We start from the raw sequence: 17,562 nt of genomic DNA, 5'->3' as shown, positions 1-17,562 counted from the left end.
GTTATGTCTCGGATTAGGATAGTAAGTGTAGTTGAGATTTAGACTCCATGGTGTTCATCGAATGAAGATGAAGAACTTTTCAAGGGAACTTGTGGAACTTCATCAACAAAAGGCATGTGGAGACTTAAACTTATCTATCACTCAACAGTCTATATATTCTATAAACTATTTAATACAAAAGTCGTATTGCTATGTAGACTTCAATTATACACATTTGCTATTTCGAACTGAGTTTAACTCACTTACCTATTTCTCAAAAAATGTATTGGTAAGCTTTCGCTTTAACCAAGTTCATCTTTACTCTTGACGAAAGTCATATTGATTATTTCAATAACTTGAAAATCACTTTGATGCTAATAGTTTGTGGATAACAACTATTGCCATCCTCTAAGAAAGTTTCAATGATGGAAATGCGAGTTTAGAAAAATTAAGCATGTTTGGATATAAGCATAGTGTGTATTCACATTTGTGTAAAAATCCAAAACCGGGAACCTAATTATCCGGCTACTTAGGTATGCGTACCTGTTTGCATATTTAAGTAGGTTTCTTTCTAAAATTGGTTTGTTCATGAACTAAACCATTTATATAATAAGGAATGCAACTTTTGCAAACAGTGGCTATGATGTTCATGAATTGATTCGAGTGAATCAAAATTGATTTTGCTTCAATTATGTCTTGTATACTTCTATGAGATCTAAGTAATTGAACAACTCTCTAACTAGTTCATTTGAGTCCTTTGAACTAGTTATGGTGAAGATGAATAAGGTTGATATGAAAGTGATCATATGGCTAACCATTGGTTAACTATTGTTGAACCGACTAAGTGTACACATTTAGGTATGGTTACCCAATCCCAAATGAAGTTACATTTCATTTGTGTATAACAAGCTAAGTTCGATCAAACGGTTGAAAGATATTAGCTTGAATCTAATCAGGTTTTATCTAACGGTGAATATTGAATGCTTTGTTACTAAGGTAACTTAGATTTCAAACCATGATTTGAAATCTATATAAAAGAGAACTCTAGCAACTGGGTAACCTAATCCCCAAACCTCCTGTGTGATACTAGTTGCATAAGATGTAGTCGATTCTCCTTTAACCTTAGGTTTTTCATAAAACCCTGTAGGTTAATGATAGACACATTTATGTGTCTAATATATCTCATTTGTATATATTATTAGTGCTTGATTTTGTACTTATTATGGTCTTTTATGCTTTTGTAGGTGTTTTTGGATAAATAAGGCTTTGCGGCAAAATTGGCTAAAAATGTGGCCCTTGGATTGCCGTTGATAGTGTACCGGAAATACCCCGGAGGAACCCTGAAAAAGTGCAGAAAACATCCCAGAAGAATTGCTAAAGGCACCCCTAATTTGGATAAGGGGAACCCCATTTCAGGGCATGTACTAAAGGGATACCGGAACTGGATAGGGGGAGGTCATCTTCAAAATTCAAAACAGAAATTGGCGGGAAGAATTGGCTGCAGCAACAACAGTTTTGGAGTTGAATTCTTAGAGAGTTCTGAGGAGATTAAACGGGTGTATTTGGTACCTACGGACTCTAGAAGACATAACATGCCTAATGCAATCGTCTAGACCCATCCAATTGGGCTGGATAAGTCGGAATAATTGATCAAAGTCCCAACAGGATACGGCTTCTCTGTTTAGGGTTTGAGATTAGTTAGAGAGATTTAAGGGATTGTCTTGCGTGGGATATACTTCAAATAAGTTGAGTCCAAGTCCTAGAAGATTTGAGACGATAGAATAGCTAACAAAACAGTGGAACGCAACAAAAAGGGAATTATTCTCCCAACTGCCCGTAAAGAGTAATGGGCATTTTCAACGATTTCGATCGAGTTTCTAGGGGATTTAAAGCCTATAAATAGTTGTATTTATATCATAGAAGGGTTAGAAAACCTTAGGAGGGAGTTTAGAGTCCAGGAGAGCCGAGGAGAAGCGATTACAGAGAAGACAGTGCTGCTGCTGCTGCTGCCATTGAAGAGCTTCAAGAACACGAAGAACAGACTCACATAGTCAGTCGTTCTTTAGCAGTCTTAAATAACAATACCAGTGTCGTTCTTTTACAGCAGTAAAGGCTTGTCGTTTACAGCAGTCTTCAAAAGCACTTACCCCTTTGTAACAGTGACGCTGTAACACTTCTACAGCGTTGCTAATTCCTGTTTCATCTTATATACATCAATAAAAACACCTATTTTAGCCATGAATTTCTTGTGAGTGTGTTTTTGGGATGAGGAGCTAAACCCATTAGCCGAGGCAACGGAGGAAGCCATTGTCCCAGATTAATTGGTATAATTCTATTTTTATTATTTATTTGCAATATTTTTTATATGATTATTTGCATGGAATTGAAATAGATAAATTGATTTTTATTGAGTAGTTGTGACTTATTATGATGAAGCATGCTGGGTTTTTTAAAACTTTTGATGTTTCATACTCTGTGATTACAATTATTACTTCAAAAATTTATTATAGGCAAATATTAGAATCACTTGAAAAGGAAAAAATTGCATGAATATTGAATAGAATTTATCATTTAATGGGACAATGGTGGAATCCAGAGTCTTGGTGTTTTTCTCTATAACTTTGAACAACTTTATTTAATTGTCTAGTTTAATTTAAATCTAAAAATTGTTTTCTTCAGAAGACTGAAAAGACCCAGTTTTACCACTATTACTACAACCATTTTGAAAAACCATCAAATTTTTGGCGCCGCCGACGCGGATTTGTGTTTAGGTAGCATTTTTAGATTTTTTTTATTATTATTTTCATTTGTTCCTTTTTATGTTTCTTTGGGTGTGTCTTTGATTTGCAGGTTCGAAGTGGAATACTAAGGACTTGGGAACAAAAAGCTTAAAGCTAAAAGCTAAAAGAGAAGAAAAAAAAAGACATAATTTTTTTTTTAGGATTTAATTGTTATTATTATTATTATTTTTGTATATAGCTTTTATTTTTTTTATTTTTTTTAGAATTTGTAAATAGGCTTTATTTTTCATAATTTTTGTAATTTTTGGACTTTTTATTTGGACTTTATTCTGGACTTTTGGACATTTTTTTTGACCCTACGGAAGGGTCTTATTATTAATAAAAAAATATTATTTAATTGTGTGCAGAGAAGGACGGTGATTACAATATCACCTCGGCCCCTCGGGTTCGCACACGGCATAGGAGTCGTGGCCCAAGTCGACGACAACGGTTCATCCCCCGTCTGGTACGGGAGGTAAGTCCAATCGAAACACTCGCGAATCCCCTGCAAGCGAGTTACTGTACTCCTTAAGGTGCTAATTGTTTGAGGACGAACCGGACTGTCTTTATTTTCCTAGTAAAGGGCAAGGCCTGGCCTAAACAAGATAAGGGTTCGGATTTCATCACCGTTCCCTTCTTACCCATTTTAGGAAAACAAAACCTAACGCGAACCCAAGCTTTAAAATCTGATTAGAAAGAGACCTATAGGTATCGAGCTTGTTAGGAAACTTTTTCGAAGGATATTGGTTACCTTTTAAGCAATTTCAAAGTTCATGATGACTTCTGGGAGTTGAAACAAGCCGCCTTGTAATGCCGGTGAGGCCTTGGGTATCAAAGCTCCATTGAGCTTCCCTCGCCTCAGTTTCATCTCACATTATCTCAGATTGATCTAGAGGGGTTGCTCAAACTGTAACGAATTCCCCTTCGAGAGATAGAATCTAGTCTAGAAACAATCTAAGGGAGCCATCATGCTTTTTGTTTGCTAGATAAAATAGGCTTGTCGTGGTCGAGTCAGCCTTCTTTGTGCTTGTTTAGAATTCCCTTGCAGTTAAAATGTCAATCTGGTATTATAATAGCCATCAGAATGAATATAATTATCCAACTGAACAATATGGACATTATTATGACCATAGTGTGAATAGTGGTTGGGAACGCCAACCTTTTGAAGGTTATGGGTCATTCCATGGTGAGCCCAATTACTATCCACACGTGCATCAGTCATACGAGCAAGAAGATTATAGTACTAGTTCTTCGTCTCTAGAGGATACAATCAAACTATTGAAAAGTAGTCCTTATTATGATCCTTCAGTTCATATTCCTTCTGTAGAAGTGACTCTCAGGAATTTAGCTGAGTCATCACGTCAGTTAGATGAATCGACGTATAAATTAGATGAGGTGAATAACGTAGTTATGGACGAAAGAACTGCAACAACAACTGAATCTGTAGAAGATATCCTCAATAGATTAACTCAAAACTTAGATCCTACACTAAGGGAACTTTCTTTGGAAGAGACCCTTGAGAGGATAGCTGAGTCGACACGTAGACTTGAGTTAGAGACGAACGAAAGTATTGCTCAAAATAACTTGAATTGCCAATATAGTGTATCCAATAATACCCTTGAGAATGAAGATAGTTTTTCACATAATCAAGATAACGAGGTTATAATTGGTAACACTACTTATTTATATAAGGTTCAATCATCTTCGTACTATTATGATGATGAGGATAGTAGTGATGAAAAATCTGAAATATGTAGGCATAGTGATCAGGAATCTAGTAATCCAATTGAGCTTTATAGTGATTATATTATTTCTACTTCAAATCCAAATAATTTTTATGATTATTCACCTATTCAAGAGGACGAGGATTTGATTAGGAATACCACAGTTTTAGACGATGTAGTATTTCCTTTTGATTACGAAGCCGATATTGGTTTAGAGGAACGGGTTTATTCTGAAAATGTTGTTTTAGAGTCTAGCGACTTAGAAAAAATAATCTTAAATGAAGAACATAGACCCGTAGAGATGAGTAAAGATGCACTACCTGATAAAAACTTAGAAGAATCAATTGACCACTTCCAAGAATCTGATGATCTAGAAATTAGGGAGATTGTGACTAGTCTATCTAGAGACACTGAAAACTTTAAATTTTGGGGTGATTATCACTTTCCTAGTGCTTTACCTTTAACTCTCAGAAAGTCCCCTCACATAGGACTTGATATCCATGCCTCAACCATCTTACAAGATTATCTTCATACTAGGTTTCCCGAACCTAATGATGTCCTGAAAAAAGTTCAGTCGTTAGAAACCCATCCTATGGTTGATGTGGTTTGCCCAGGATATGATACCCAGATTGACTTTGTTTTCCCACCAAATAGTTTTCTTCCAAATGTGGGAACGTTTATATTCTAAATGTGTCGAATATTAAGTTGTGAGACTAAACCTAAATGCTTTAGGAAATTAGAATCGACACATTTGCTTAAGAGTGACCACTACTCTCATTGTGGTCAAATTTGTAAGTCAAATCTTATTGACTTAGAGGATCCTCAGTTATTTAGGTTATTATTATGCGCTTCTAAGATCATATTTGATTTTCTACAGACTCTAAGACCTAGTGATTCGGATCCCATCTATGAAGAAACACAACCAATGAAAATATTCTATTTAGACCCTTTCATAGAACCTGAACCTGGACCGCAATTAGCGATAGTTATCAGGAAACTAGGTAAGGGCATGCTATTCTTGTCCATTTTCTTGGTTCACTGCAGTTTCCTTTTGTCAGCTCTTTTTGGTTTTAAAGACCCGCAGTTATTTCTTCTGTTACTTTATGGTTCGAGTTGACTAATCCTTTCCTAAGTCTGGCTGAAGACTTTAAACTTAGCACTTCTTGGGAGGTATACCATGCTCAAGCGACACGGTAATATTTTTCCTTATCTCTTTTGCTTCATTGGTAACAGTTTATCCTTGTTCATGCTTTTAATTTCATCTTTAGAACATTGAGGACAATGTTAGATTTAAGTTTGGGGGTATGGGAGAAACTTTTTAGTTGCATAATAAATAAACTCCAGAGCCTAGAAATTTATGCCTATAAGGATTGCACTAACTAATCTAAGTGGATGGAAGCATTTTGGTTGTAGGAGTTGAGGAACCAATCTGATTAGATGGAAACATCTAAAGAGTCTATTCATAAAAGCACAGAGCTCAGGTGTTAGAAATAACATGATAGTTTCACCATATCTCGTTGAGTCCTTTTCACTTCTATTTTTATTTTATTTTGTTTTTAAACTATGTTACTCTAAGTGATTAGGTGGGGCTCACGATTCAAGTTGTTACCAATGCTAGGGTGAATTAGAGTGATTGAGATACCTAAAAAAAAAATGGTAGTTACCAAAAAGTTGAAAAAAAAAATTATTATGAAAAAAAAAAAAAATTGAGACCAGACCATTTGACCAAAAGGAATAAATTCAATAAAGTCGACCACTGGTACCCTTGTATATGCCAGTTGTGTTGACCTAGAGTTAGGTTATCGACCACTGGTTCCCTTGTATATGCCAGTATGTTGATATTAGTCAGACTAATATCTCAATCCATTAGGATAGGTTCATTTTGGCGGAGGCCTTCAGACAAATATGGGAAACGCCGTTCACTTAGTAAACATCAAAACCATCTACGTTTTTCTATATCCATCTCTTAATCTATCCATGTGATTAGTTTTGACTCCGGATATTGATGTCCATAGTGCGACTATCTGAGTAGAGCTCTGTCACTTTATATGAATTTTAGTATGCTTGAGTGCAAACTCGTGTACATCAATTGGAATTTCGCATCAGGGTACTTCCTCCTGTAGTCAATAAGTATGCCAACCAAGGAGATTCTTTAGTACTTTCCAAGGTTCTGCGTAGATAGCTAGGGTTTGGATTATAAAGGTTTTGTGGGTATATCTCTAGTAAGCCCTCCCGAGACTATAACTCGGCCATTAGGGACACCTAGGGGTTTAAAGGCTTATTGCATACGCTAAATGCAATCGACGATGCCTGCGACAGTGAGTTAGGATTTTATTTTGTAGTTTTGATTTTCTCGGGACTAGCAAATAATAAGTTTGGGGGTATTTGATAGACACATTTATGTGTCTAATATATCTCATTTGTATATATTATTAGTGCTCGATTTTGTACTTATTATGGTCTTTTATGCTTTTGTAGGTGTTTTTGGATAAATAAGGCTTTGCGGCAAAATTGGCTAAAAATGTGGCCCTTGGATTGCCGTCGATAGTGTACCGGAAATACCCCGGAGGAACCCTGAAAAAGTGCAGAAAACATCCCAGAAGAATTGCTAAAGGTACCCCTAATTTGGATAAGGGGCACCCCATTTTAGGGCATGTACTAAAGGGATACCGGAACTGGATAGGGGGAGGTCATCTTCAACATTCAAAACAGAAATTGGCGGGAAGAATTGGATGCAGCGACAACAGTTTTGGAGTTGAATTCTTAGCGAGTTATGAGGAGATTAAACGGGTGTATTTGGTACCTACGGACTCTAGAAGACATAACATGCCTAATGCAATCGTCTAGACCCATCCAATTGGGCTGGATAAGTCGGAATAATTGATCAAAGTCCCAACAGGATACGACTTCTCTGTTTAGGGTTTGAGATTAGATTGAGAGATTTAAGGGATTGTCTTGCGTGGGATATACTTCAAATAAGTTGAGTCCAAGTCCTAGAAGATATTTGAGACGATAGAATGGCTAACAAAACAGTGGAACGCAACAAAAAGGGAATTATTCTCCCAACTGCCCGTATAGAGTAATGGGCATTTTCAACGATTTCGATCGAGTTTCTAGGGGATTTAAAGCCTATAAATAGTTGTATTTATATCATAGAAGGGTTAGAAAACCTTAGGAGAGAGTTTAGAGTCCAGGAGAGCCGAGGAGAAGATATTACAGAGAAGACAGTGCTGCTGCTGCTGCCATTGAAGAGCTTCAAGAACACGAAGAACAGACTCACATAGTCAGTCGTTCTTTAGCAATCTTAAATAACAATACCAGTGTCGTTCTTTTACAGCAGTAAAGGCTTATCGTTTACAGCAGTCTTCAAAAGCACTTACCCCTTTGTAACAGTGACGCTGTAACACTTCTACAGCGTTGCTAATTCCTGTTTCATCTTATATACATCAATAAAAACACCTATTTTAGCCATGAATTTATCTTGTGAGTGTGCTTTTGGGATGAGGAGCTAAACCCATTAGCCGAGGCAACGGTGGAAGCCATTGCCCCAGATTAATTGGTATAATTCTATTTTTATTATTTATTTGTAATATTTTTATATGATTATTTGCATGGAATTGAAATAGATAAATTGATTTTTATTGAGTAGTTGTGACTTATTATGATGAAGCATGCTGGGTTTTTTAAAACTTTTGATGTTTCATACTCTGTGATTACAATTATTACTTCAAAAATTTATTATAGGCAAATATTAGAATCACTTGAAAAGGAAAAAATTGCATGAATATTGAATAGAATTTATCATTTAATGGGACACTGGTGGAATCCACAGTCTTGGTGTTTTTCTCTATAACTTTGAACAACTTTATTTAATTGTCTAGTTTAATTTAAATCTAAAAGATGTTTTCTTCACAAGTCTGAAAAGACCCAGTTTTACCACTATTACTACAACCATTTTGAAAAACCATCAGTTAACGACTTGAAGACTTCATTGGGATTGTGAAGCCAGAGCCAACTATTTTCTCTGTAGTTGCGTGTTCTGATCTTGTTGTTCTCTATCGTGATTGAGTACTATCTTCTTTAAGATTTGCTCGAGATTTTATCTCCGATAAGCAAGATTGAAAAGTAGTCCCTAATTACACATGCTAAGAAATTATTGTAAATGAATTTTGAAGTAATACGTGTATTTTTTGTACGTTTCTTTTTTATTTATATTTTTGATGTATAACTTCTTATTAAACTTTTGATGGTGGTTTTTAGCTTAGGGTTAAAATTGTAAAACCTTACATCTGACATGACGTCACTACGTCCACTAGCGCATTTATTGAATCATTCAACATGCCTACGTAAGAATTACGAGGGTACCTTTTATTTGTCATGTTCTACGACAGAACCCTTAGTATTGACCGACATCATCTTCATACCAAACCCTAATTCTCACACCACACGTGCCAATGACAAACCATGCCAGCCACGTCTCCGCGCCAAGGCATGCCAAACATGCAAGCTACGTCTCTGCGCCAAGGCATGCCAACCATGCCAGCCACGTCTCCGCACCAATGCATGCCAACCATGCCAGCCGCGCCTCCGTGCCAATGGAAAACCATGCCAGCCACGTCTCCGTGCCAAGGCATGGAAACCATGCCAGCCGCGCCTCCGTACCAATGGAAAACCATGCCAGCCACGTCTCCGTGCCAAGGTATGTCAACCATGCCCGCCGCGCCTCCGTGCCAATGGAAAACCATGCCCGCCGTGCCTCCGTACCAATGGCATGCCAACCATGTCAGCCGCGCTACCATGCCAATGGCAAACCATGCCAGCCACGTCTCCGCGCCAAGGCATGCCAACCATGCCCGTCGCGCTACCGTGCCAATGGAAAACCATGCCAGCCACGTCTCCGCGCCAAGGCATGATAACCATGCCATCCGCGCTATCGTGCCAATGGCAAACCATGCCAGCCACGTCTCCGCGCCAAGGCATGCCAACCATGGTGGCGCGCCACCGTGCCAATGGAAAACCGTGCCAGCCACGTCTCCGCGCCAAGGCATGCCAACCATGCCAGCCGCGACACCGTGCCAATATCAAACCATGCCAGCCACGTCTCCGCGCCAAAGCATGCCAACCATGCCAGCAGCGCCACCGTGCCAATGGAAAACCATGTCAACCACGTCTCCGTGCCAAGGCATGCCAACCATGCCAGCCGCGCCACCGTACCAATGGAAAACCATGCCAGCTACGTCTCTATGCCAAAGCCATGTTGGCCCTACTACATGCCGCTGGCTGCCAAAACGAAGGGTTGCAACAATCAACGTCCACCCTTCCATCTAAGATGCAAATCTAAGCCGTCCAAGGTCGCCAGCTAACGCGTGGTAACCTTTGGCCCAACGCCAAGCCCCAATTTTGGCCGCGCCCAAACTATGCCAAAACCCTAGTTTTTGGCCGCGCCTAAACTATGCCAAAATCCTAGCTTGGCCACGCCTAAATCATGCCATGACCGGCGTTTCCTTCACTGCTTCCAAAATGAAGGGTTGTAACAATCAACGGCCACCCTTTCATCTAAGATGCAAATCTTAGCCGTCCAAGATCGCCAGCTAACGCGTGGTAACCTTTGGCCCAACGCCAAGCCCCAATTTTTATCCACGCCCAAACTATGCCAAAACCCTAGTTTTTGGCCGCGCCTAAACTATGCCAAAATCCTAGCTTGGCCACGCCTAAACCATGCCAGCCACGTCTCCGCGCCAAGGCATCCCAACCATGCCAGCCGCGCCACCGTGCCAATGGCAAACCATGCCAGCTACGTCTCCATTCCAAATCCATGTCGGCTTTACTACATGCCGCTGGCTTCCAAAACGAAGGGTTGCAACAATCAACGACCACCCTTCCATCTAAGATGCAAATCTTATCCGTCCAAGGTCTCCAGCTAACGCGTGGTAACTTTTAGCCCAACGTCAAGCCCTAATTTTGGCTGCGCCCAAACTATGCCAAAACCCTAGTTTTTGGCCGCGCCTAAACTATGCCAAATTCCTAGCGTGGCCACGTCTAAATCATGCCATGACCGTCCTTTCCTTCACGACTGCCAAAATGAATGGTTGCAACAATCAACGACCACTCTTCCATCTAAGATGCAAATCTTAGTCGTCCAAGGTCGCCAGCTAACGCGTGGTAACCTTTGGTCCAACGCCAAGCCCAAATTTTGGCCGCGTCCAAACTATGTCAAAACCCTAGTTTTTGGCCGCGCCTAAACTATGCCAAAATCCTAGCTTGGCCACGCCTAAACCATGCCAGCTGCACCACCTGTGCCAATGGCATGCCGTGCAACCTTTCCGCGCCAAGGCATGCCAACCGTGACACATGTGCCAATGGCATGCCATGTCAGCCGCATCTCCACGCCAAGGCATGCCAGCCGCACCACATGTTCCAATGGCATGTCGTGCAACCTTTCCACGCCAAGGCATGCCAACCATGCCGCATGTGCCAACGGCATGCCGCGCCACATCTTCGCGCCCAAAGCATACCAACCATGTCGGCGCTCCACATGTGCCAATGGCATGCCAGCCACATCTCCGCGCCAAGGCATGCCAACCATGCCAGCCGCACCGATGTTCCAAAGCCATGCCAGCCTTTCTCCATGTCGTTGGCTGCCAAAACGAAGGGTTGCAACAATCAACGGCCACCCTTCCATCTAAGATGCAAATCTTAGCCGTCCAAGGTCGCTAGCTAACGCGCGGTAACCTTTGGCCTAACGTCAAGCCCTAATTTTGGCCGCGCCCAAACTATGCCAAAATACAAGCTTAGCCACGCCTAACCATCTCAAAGCCATGCCGACCATGATTTCATGCCGCTGGATACCAAACGAAGGGTTGCAATAATCAACGGCTACCTTTCCTCTCAAGATGCAAATCTCAACCGTCGAGGGTCACCACTGAGCCGGAAAGTCTCCCAAGCTCAACTTGCTAAACAACAACAACAACATGCTACATGAAAACACTCGAGACATTAACACATGTCACAAACTGGGGGATGCTCATTAGGTTATTGGTTTGGCGGTTTACAGCGTGCGGCGTACACTACGCCCGTTACAAGACATTGTCATAAGAATGAGGCGGTTAGTAAATACAGAGAGTAATGGTGAAATGCTTTCCTTCATTATGGAACATCAATTCCAGGCGTTACCAGTTACCACCTCCTCCCATGTACTCATTTGTTTCCATTTTTTACGAGATCATAGTACGTTTCACTTCGACTTGTATAAATAGGTCTTACCTATTACCACCGAAAAAAAAGTTTTGGTTAGAAGCATACAACACTCAGAAATCACCTGTTAGCTTTTCCATATGTTAGCTTACGCTTTCTGATACAAGTCAAAACAACTACTCTTCCAGAATCAACTATTCTGGTCTCAACTCTCTCTTCGCTTCCCTCCCCAAAACCAACCCTTATCCTTCAATTTGTGACCGAAGCAAGTCTGGAACGGCCATTTCTTTGTTTAGGTCGTATTTATACAGATTGATCTCTCGAATCTAAAGTACTCCCTTGCAGTACATTGTTTAGGGTTTAGACTCGTTTCTCACCCACAACACACAAAATTACCGAAACCAGCAGAAACTTTTTTCTCCCTCAAACAATTGGTGACCACAGTGGGAGATTAATCTCTCCGTTACAATATCGATTTCTAACTCCCAATCTCATACTTCAACCCAGACATCAAGGTGGTAGAAGCAAACGATCTACTCAGGGATCAGCGACTCAGTTACCAGTCATGACACGTCAAGAGGTGACTGGGGACTTCCAAGATGGTAGAAGCAAACGATTCTCCCAGGGATCGACGACTCGGTTATCAGGTGACTCAGTGATGACTGGGGACTTTCCACAATCACGACGGTGCTTCACACAAAACTTGGACTTACACCCGAAAGATTCATTTTCCGTCAAGAGATCCGAAAAACCCGAGTAAGTCTTGCCTAGACAAAATACATGGTTTACTACTTCAAGTTTTCACGGGAATGATAAAACCGATAGCCACGTTATGTCTCATCTCATGCTCTCTACCGACATGCAACGCTCACGGTTTTATGGTTTTCCTGGGATGTTTGCGTCACTTGCAATCGTAACCAAGACAACATTATTCTAAAACAATTCATTCAAAATGAGTAATCCAAAACCCTCATAGATAACAGTTATGTATCAATTCAAACCAAAACCATAAACCAGGCGTTTCATCTGCCTTTCAAAAATAAAAACCTAAATAAAGAAGTTCAGAAGACAGGAGTGCATATAAGGAAAACTATCCAGTAACGGCTTGCTCTTCTTGGAGAAAGCCTCCCTCGCGCTTTCGAGAGCCGCCCTTTTCAGATTCAGCTTCCTGGACAGCCTTTCGATTTCCGCCTCCTGTCGTGTGATTTCATCCGCAGAAGGGCCTTCCACCGCTATGTGTTTCAACTTTTCAGTCTCAGCAAATCTTTCGACAAACCAGGAGACGTTGAACTCATGGTCTACGCACATATCACGATGAAACTTCCAACTTGTAATCACGTCCTCAGAAACGGTGCGGCCAGTCACTTTGGACATATCATCAATCGAAGATAAAGCTTTCTCCACACGTTTGGCTAGTGCAAACTGACTCGTGACCTTTTTGGTTGTGGCAATGTGTTCGTAACTTTCCCATATCTTGGCATATAGCGTTTCATATTTGGCTGGCACGCTGAATCCCCCGATCAACACGTGATCCGGATAAGGAACCAAGTATGGAGGAGCAAAAGTGGTGCCAGCAACTGAACCAGTGACCAGCAAGGGATTCCCAACTAAAATTGTGCCTGCAGACACGGGAATGCTCTCTGTTATTTGAGTCGCAACAACACTTTCAGCTTGATCAACCTTCGTTTCCATATTGCCAGATGTAGCTTCCGTGGTTAGAGGTAGAACTGTATCTCCACGAGCCTCCACTTCAGGGCCATCTCCAGAAGCGGATCCTTCCTGTAATGTCACGAGTTAGACACGTTCAAAAAAAAAGGGGAAGAGGAAGAAAGAAAGATGCGCAGAAGCACTAGTGGAAAACAACCGATTTAAGATAGTCAGATAGTGTCGTTTTAACGAGTTAATCGACACTACCAGATTGTTGCTGAAAGTGCCGTAGATTTAGTGTCTTTTTCTGGAACGACACTTTCGGAGTGCCCCTAAATTACGATACTTCCAGGGTGCCGCTAAGCACGACATCTGGATATCGTCGTAGATTTAATTGTTTTTTTAATATTAAAAAAGTAAGTTAGATCTGGCTGGCTCCAGTTATTCTGATTGGGCTAAAATAAATATGATTCAAATTCAAATTATACTAAAATGAAACTCAAATTACACTGAAATGTAAATGACAATTCAAATTCAAATGAAATTACTCAAGTTCCCAAATCCAAGTGAAATTAAAATTAAAATTAAAATTTCATATAAAACCCGATTTACCACTACATTGAACTGTACTCATAAATTTAGTCCAAAATCATTAAAAAGAACTTCTAATTATTAAGGTTTCTTAAGTGATACAAGTCCTAAGAAATTAAACAACCATTTCAGTCATTAAGACCTTGGCACCAGCTTGCTTGAGAGCGAAACTGTAGACTCAACCCTTTCCCACATTTCCCTATCCAGCAGGAACAGCGATCTTACCATTAACCATGACATTAGTTAGCCTCATGAGACCATCGGGAAGTGACGGCATCCATGAAGGTATCGAACTACATTCAGAAGAATAGTAATTAAGTCAGACCTTATATGTTAGGTTTACATGACGTCGAACATAGTATACACGGAGGTGGTACGTCTAACAGACCCATCATCAAGACAGCAGCAGCAACATTTACATAATGACTTCATCACTTACATCAACATGGAGACGAACAAATAAACCATATATAGGTAGTGAAAACCATAGGGATGATGAGTATGCGAAGACACATACCTCGAGAAAACATTGTGATTGAATATCTATAGTCCACTTTCAGCTAGTTCCTGATAGCATCAAGAAGTGAATGAATCAACCACCTTGTCTAACTCAACTTACCTTTCGCCAGGCTTCACCGCAACCAAAACTTTTCTCTCCTATTCAAGTACATTCTCATACTCCTCCGTTGTCATCTTCTACAAACAAGAAGGGACACAGCTGCATGATTTAGAATCAATGCTTATTTCCTCAAACAAACAACGCCTCTAGCATATCGTGAACTTCACTACTCGTAAGACGGACTGGGATGAGTAAACAGAAAAATAAAAATACTTATAAGTAACAAAATATATATACACATGAAAATGTGATCAATTAGGTACGTTTCCCTCCTCAGCTTCCTTCTCGGCCACTCATTAGTTTTGGACTCATTGCACTCCTTAAATTGCTTAAAGATAATGGTGCATCACTCTGCTCCACCTTCTCACAAGAAATAATAGCCATAACTTCTGCTACAAGTTCCTCACATTTTATGATTTACCAAAGTCTTCACATGTAAGTTTTTATTCGTACATTCATAACTTTAGACTACTAAACAAACTTTTCAAAAAGAGGATAAAGTATAAGTCTGGGTTACATTTCTACTTGTATATTCATGACTTCATACATTATGTGATGAGTATTGCAATAAGATCGTAGCTTCTTTAATCTGACACTTGGAGGGTTACAAGGTTGCACAAGTTTATGTAAGAAGAAACTCATCTATTTCGTGTTCCACCACAAACCAACTGTACCGGTAATCTAATCTAATCAGTAGTATAAAAACAATGAGAAAAAAAACCCTGAAAACTCAAAATATAATCTCCTTAATTAATAAAATCAAGATAAACTTCTCACCTATAAGATCCTACAATACTATCTGAAGTCCCATGAAATATGATATCATGTTTAATTCGTTCAGGCAACCAGATATTGCTACATATAGGACAATATTCCTTCCGCTTTCCACAAACTTCCTGAATAAAGGAAAACACAGAAACAAATCAATTATTAGATTCCAAACCTAAACTATTCAATAAACCAGAAACAATGAAAGGAAAGAGTAAAAACCTTTCCAGTTATGTATTACATTCATTTTTGGCACCATAGTTGTGTTCCCGATTCAGTGAACCATCATCCTATCAATTTACATCAAATAAAATGTACAAGAATGCTTAGTCAAACCGCTCAAACCCGGACATGCAAAGAAAACTTCTACTATGCTTCAAACCTGAACTATAGCAAGCAAAGCTATCAAAATTATCCAACTAGAAACACATGCTATCATATATCAAAGAAACTTCGGTTGAATCCAGGTGTCACCTAATTCAATATTCTTAATATCATTACAAGTAACGCAATAAGGAATAGAAAATTAGACCTCTGTCTAAAGCAGTACATTGACTAAGTGCAGATATGAGGTACACTTTCGCCTTTACATATTCAAAACTTGGCTGTAAAAATAACAAAAAAAAAATCATTCTTTTATCTCCTCAAAAACAGACAAACTTTTATAAGAACAAACAACAAGAAAACATAAGAGAAAGAATATGCTGCACTCTTCATTTGTTATTAACGGAGAGGGAGTTATCTCTTTTATTTTCTGACTAAATGGGAAATCATAAGCTCGTCAAACACTTGGAAGCCTAATTGATTCAGGGATAAAAGAATCCAAACCACAAGGAATATAATCTCCACAATCTTACATCCCTTAACCGCACAAAAAATATTCAAAAAGGAAAAACTCAAACTTGTTGAATAAAATCATATACTCTTCAATTTAGAGCTTTAGAACAAGCAAAGTAAAATCCATTTAGTAACCTATAACCAGCAAAATCTTTTGTGACACTATGTATTCATACCCCGAGCCTGAATCCAACGAAATCTATAGAGAAAGTGGACACATAGATCTAAAATCAAATAACTAGACACAAATTAAAACCAACAATCAACCCAATTACAAAACCACCCAATTACAAAACCACCCAATTACAAAACCATAAAATGAATCAAAAATCAAACAAAAAACAATATTGATGTCTTATCCTAGACATTGTATTAATAAAATTAGGATATTATAAGTGCAGCCTAATCTACAAATGCTACCAACCAACAAATCAGCCATAACATATTAGTGAAATAGAGAATACATTAAGAATTTTTACCCCTTTATTTTCTTTTAGGCTTTTAATCTTCTGTAAGAATTTTACCCCTTTATTTTCTTTCAGGCTTTTAATCTTCTGTCTCCTCACCACCACGTCCACGAACACACCATTATTACCAGAACCCTGAATGGAGTTCAATCATAGCTATCTGAAGAAGATCGATCTAGTAGCATAGATTTTGAAAAGAACCACAAGATCGATCTATTAGCTACCTGAATAATATCATCTCAAAACCCCAGGATCATTAGTTTCATTCACAGTCGATTCTAAGATCTAAATCACCTAAAACAAAAACACAAAAAATATTTCAGAGATCAAATACATATATTACACATACTTATGCTATATAAAAAAAAATACAGCAAATGAAAGATCCTCAGATGGAATATGAGAAAAAAAATCACAAAAAAGTAAGAAATTAAGGGTTTGTTACTGATTTTACCAACAACGATGGGAACTCCAAACATTAGCATGACCTATATTCTTTATCTTCATCACAATTAAACCCTAGATTTGTTAAAGTTATACAGAGGCGATTGAGAAGAATAAAAAAACAGCCGAGGAAAAAAAGAAGAGAAAACCCGATTGAGAAGAATAGAAATACCAAAATCAATATGGAAAATCGATTTACATACGTTGAAATTAAGATCTACAGAGAAGAACCGAAAAAATGGGTTTGATAAGCCGGTGAGAGTAGGGCTGCGCATGAGTCGGTTTGGGTCGATTTTGGCCTCACCCACCACCCAACTCAATGATGGCGGGTAATAGAAGTTGTCACTCGCAACCGACCCAACATCATAATGGGTCAGTTTTCACCCGACCCACATTATGTCGGATTGGGTCGGGTTGATGGTGGGTTACCCACCATAAAATCACAGAATTAATTAATCAAACATAAAACAGATAAACCCCAAATTGAAATAAAAAACAAAACCCTAAACAGA

The 17,562-nt window shown here is 39.2% G+C and overlaps 1 long non-coding RNA gene across 8 annotated transcripts; it reads right to left on the bottom strand.

The window, feature by feature from the left end:
- Positions 1–13,891: 13,891 nt before the first annotated feature.
- LOC113271409 lies at positions 13,892–17,318 on the bottom strand. Of its 8 annotated transcripts, none has more exons than XR_003322134.1 (7): positions 17,061–17,318; positions 16,619–16,900; positions 15,835–15,907; positions 15,525–15,592; positions 15,312–15,430; positions 14,433–14,716; positions 13,892–14,208 (listed from the first exon to the last, which is right to left on the bottom strand). It is a non-coding gene; the product is annotated as an uncharacterized LOC113271409 (long non-coding RNA). The 8 variants fall into 8 exon arrangements; XR_003322140.1 differs by having other exon boundaries at positions 14,433–14,633; XR_003322138.1 differs by having other exon boundaries at positions 15,853–15,907.
- Positions 17,319–17,562: the final 244 nt, after the last annotated feature.

Source organism: Papaver somniferum, chromosome 4 (genome assembly GCF_003573695.1).
Source record: "Papaver somniferum cultivar HN1 chromosome 4, ASM357369v1, whole genome shotgun sequence".
In the NCBI taxonomy this organism is placed as follows: domain Eukaryota; kingdom Viridiplantae; phylum Streptophyta; class Magnoliopsida; order Ranunculales; family Papaveraceae; genus Papaver; species Papaver somniferum.
Note: the sequence above shows the minus strand (reverse complement) of the source record. Positions and strands in the feature narration are given on the sequence as shown.